At 32.4% G+C, this 5,000-nt stretch overlaps 1 long non-coding RNA gene across 1 annotated transcript in view; it reads right to left on the reverse strand.

Annotated features, from left to right (window-relative positions):
- Positions 1-5,000, reverse strand: part of LOC137657688 (uncharacterized) — a 104,766-nt gene that overhangs the window by 86,296 nt on the left and 13,470 nt on the right. Inside the window, exon 2 of the long non-coding RNA XR_011047189.1 lies at positions 201-327. This is a non-coding gene — a long non-coding RNA (uncharacterized lncRNA). The remainder of the gene's footprint in view (positions 1-200; positions 328-5,000) is intronic.

The raw sequence follows: 5,000 nt of genomic DNA on the forward strand, positions 1-5,000 counted from the left end.
CAATTTTGACAGCTTGGATACACTAGTTTATGAGAGAGAGAGAGAGAGAGAGAGAGGAGAGAGAGAGAGAGAGAGAGAGAGAGAGAGAGAGAGAGAGAGAATTTGGCAGTCATTATTTATGAGGGAGAGTGGTAGAGAGTTACATTTCAAGGTTAATATAATTGCGAATTGTAATAAACTAGAATACTGTATTCACTTACCTTACTCCAAATGCCGAATACTTGGTTGTGACTCCGGCTGAGAGACAAGGGCAACTGCCATTCACTTTTGGGGAGTATAGAACTTTTAGAGCAGGACGAAGGAGTCTTCGTTGAACACCGCTAACAACTGCAATAAAAAAAAAAAACAATATTTATTGAATTTACCTACATTCTAATCAATACTGTTGAGGTTTTCCTGCCATAACAAAGAAGATGGTCTTATTTCTAAATACTGATTATGAAATGAAGTCGATGAAAATCCTGATGAAAAGAAGCCTTGATAAACCCTTTAATTAATTTACTAATTTTGATCTTTGCCATTAATTTTCCCTACTCATAAACAAGACACCAAAATTTCTCGTAAACTATATTTTAATGGTGAACTGTACCATTCAATGTCATAAGTATATTCTCTCATTTGCTCTCATCAATATCATCACCCTGGTGCTTTGAAAAATTCTGAATTTGTTATTTAGTTACTAAGTTCTCCTCAAGAGAATGAAATTTGCAAATATTGAACTTATGGTGTTATGATCATATAGCACTATACTAATTTTTTTTTAATGAGGCGCATTTGCACAGACTCGCAGAGGTGCCCTTTTACCTCGGAAACGTGTCCTGCTATCTGATTGTTTAGAATTATCTTGTCCAACCAATCAGAGATCAGGAAACTTTTCCGAGCGAAAAGGGCACCCTTGCGAGTCGGTGCAAATCTGCCTCACTAAAAAGAAATGACTAAAGAATTACTTCATTGTGGAACTTATTAACACACACTTCAAATATTCACAAATTTATTATTAATACTAGTAATTATGATGCTTTTTCAATTGAATTTAAATGAAATATACTAAAACCGGATGCATTAACTGGAAACCCGTTTATAACGCCACGTTTTCATTACATTTACATAAAAGAAAAGCACACATTAGCTGGCCATCTTATGATAAATGGCGGTGCAAATGTCGACACCAAGTGCCTAGTTAGCTTCAAAACCCCACCATCACCTGAGAGTTAATACCTGCAATAGCGCACTGAGCCATACTGGTGTGTATACAGTTAGACACAGGAATTCTTGGTATATGCCGTTCTGAGGAAGAGCACACAGTCACACCCTTACTACACAGCGAGTAACCAAACACAAATAGAGAAAAGAGAGATGGCATCAGTGACCAGCAGGACTACACACAGACCTCTCCGCAAAGTGAGGGTGTGAAGTGGTGTACTTCCTCAGAGCGAGGTATGCCACAAATTCGTGTGTCCAACTGTACATCATCAAAACCAAAAATCGCTATACAACATTCTAAATTTAATTTTTATTCTTCGTTTATTTACTGTATTTCAATATCATTTACATATTAAGAACCCTTAACGGATTCTGGTAACTGTTTTCATCATATTTACAATACGAAATTCTCATCGGCTGAGGAAAAAACATTGAATTCTGACCAAGTGGAAATAATTAGATGTAAAAAAATATATACGTAAATCCACTGGCACTTCTTCATTTAGGTGCTTGGCTTTTCATCGGAAATAATTAATGTCAGAAGAGACATGAATACTCTGTGCTATAAAACACAAAGACAATGAGGCAGTGAAATAAATTACTTCCAATTGCTCATAAAACTGCCAACGGAAATCACTATATTAGTGGTAAACAAGTTAATTCTACCATTGTCTTACAATTTGCGATGTAATAAAAAAAAAAATTTAACCGCAAAAATTATTTGCGGTTATAAGTATTTTAACACGGGAAATACATATCATGCAATTTGAATGTATGTGTGTATGTATATATATATATATATATATATATATATATATATTATATATATATAAACACCCATATACATACATAAATATATACATAAATGTGTATACATACATATATTATATATATGTATATATACATACATATACGTATACATATATACACACACACACACACATATATATATTATATTATATATATATATATGTGTGTGTATATGTATACGTATATGTAAGTATATGTATATATATATATATATATATATATATATATGTTTATGTATATGTATGTATACACACACACACACACACATATATATATATATATATATATATATATATATATATATATACACAAACATTAACACCCGCATATACACACATATACATATATATATATATATATATATATATATATATATATATATATATATAACATATGTATATATATATACATACATATATGTGTATATATACATATGTGTGTGTGTGTGTGTGTGTATGTGTGTGAGATTGTGTGTGGGTAAATTTACTTCAATAAAAAACGAACGGTCTTTTTTGGCAAGCAAATGAATCAAATGCCTGCCTTCATTTACAGATGAAGGAAATACGTAATCATTCTTGTGCAACAGCTTGATTAATATCAAGTAACATTTAAAAGTGCAACGTATATAATTACTGCATATGTCTGCAATCGTGAGCATGAACATGATATTCGGATTTCCATGGCTGGTGGATTAGTTTATGTAATATGTGTTCATAAAATCTATTGCAATTAGGTGTGCCACGGTAGACCGCACTTAACGCCATAGCTACTTCAAACTACATAAACAGCTAAATTCTAACATTTCATTGAATAGTACAGACAGGTTTATCTATAGAATGGAGTTGTATGTAACCTAAAAAAACGAAGAAAAACTCCAGATAAGTCTAATATCCCTCTGGGTCGTTGCTAAATCTACAAAAAGGGCGTATGGAGATTGCATGTACTCAAGAGACCATATGCAGATTCATAAGTTTCCAGTTCATGTTAGTTTTTGGGGCCAACTATGGCTTATTTGCATTTCAGCTTCCTGGTCTAACAAGTCTCCTAAATCTGAAATGCCTGAATCTAATTTTGTGGGTAAGAGCAGAAAAAGAGGACGTGTTTTTACAGGTATTTTTTTTTATCAACAATCAATGTTTTTGAGGACGTGTTTTAACATATTTTTTTTTTTCAATAACCAATGTTCTTCAGGAAACTAAGTTTTTTATGATCTTTTATTAATCATGGTATGATTTTTTACTTAAACATTAACACATATGTTCACCTATGTACATATTTTTTATCTTAACTCTAAGTTGTTTCATCGGCTCCAGAATAAAAATAAAACACATCATTCACTGCTATGATCGTATATCAACGGCTGAATCATGGATGAGCCCCATGTGCAACAATCCTTCTACAACATTGATCGATTCATTTACAAACATAGAAGGCTTATCAGCTGAAAGTCAAACCCTGTACACAAGCCACCAATCAATTATATCTCTCTCTCTCTCTCTCTCTCTCTCTCTCTCTCTCTCTCTCTCTCTCTCTCTCTCTCTCTCTCTCTCTCTCTCTCTCTCCTAAATAAAAGACGACAACAGTCAGTTTCATATGTTGAGTTGTGGATTAACTCCGGGTTAGCTAGAGATCTTTTGTAGGAGAATCAAGAGTGCCTTATTGTTTTATATAAGTACTCTAGGAAAATCAAAAGTTAAATGAACGAATAAAAATGCATAGAGGGAAAGTTTTTCAAGCTATTCGAATGTAAAAATAAATAATAAACTCATATCTAATATTCCCACACGCCAATGCCAGAGAAAGAGATGATTACTTAATACCATCTCTTAAGTTAAGACGGGGAAAAATAAAAATAAAAATTTTGAATAAAACCCGATTCCACAGAGTAAGAGGAGAACAATGGGGAAAGAATATTCGTAAATGTTGTATCTGTCGCCAGAGGGATTTATAACATATCATGAAGCCTTGCCGGCACGGAACCAAATATTACACAAGAAGGGACAAGTAAAATTCTAGAGAGTAAAGGAAATATGGCGTCAGAAATTACGATATAGGAATTAGTCAGGACAGAAAGTGCGACCCGTGTTCGTTGATTATTGCAATATCAAATATTGTCTTTGATTGTATAATAAGAAAAATATTTGGTCACGGAGGATACGCATAATAATAATAATAATAATAATAATAATAATAATAATAATAATAATAATAATAATAATAGAAAGAAGACTGATTATAATAATGCAGTTGACATTATTGATATCTATTTTTTTATATTTCAATAATAATAATAATAATAATAATAATAACAATAATAATAATAATAATGGAGGGTTTTCCTTGAGACTTATTGGTGCGCCGAAAGTGTTATAGGCCTACACAACATGACCTTCATCAAAAAGATATTATGCTAATACTTAACATACAAAGGCGAAATCATGATTTTATGCCAAGTATAGATGATAATAATAAAAAAAGACACGAAGATATTTATAGGTGTTATTTTCAATGTATTTTCCTGCTCTCTTTGGTGTGTTCAAAGGAACATTACCACAACTCATTTGGAAATCAATTTGTTTAAACAATCGGAGTTTTCGTCTTGATAACTTTCTATTAATATCATTATTATTACTATTATTGCTAACTAAGCTACAACCCTAGTTGGAAAAGCAGTATGCTATATACACAAGGCCTTTAAAAGGGAAAATAGCCCAGTGAGATTGGGAAATAAATAAACTAAAAGCGAAGTAATGAGCAATTAATATCAAATGTTTTAAGAACAGTAACCACAATACTACTACTACTACTACTACTACTACTACTACTACTACTACTACTACTACTACTAATAATAATAATAATAATGATAATAATAATAATACGGGCGGTCTTAACAAGCGTCCGATGAGGGGCTGACCAATCAGAACTTTACCCGCCCCCCACCCCCAGCTTCGATAATTTGCCGGCCTTACCCATCTCTCGCTCAA

This window comes from Palaemon carinicauda, chromosome 18, assembly GCF_036898095.1.
Source record: "Palaemon carinicauda isolate YSFRI2023 chromosome 18, ASM3689809v2, whole genome shotgun sequence".
NCBI lineage: Eukaryota > Metazoa > Arthropoda > Malacostraca > Decapoda > Palaemonidae > Palaemon > Palaemon carinicauda.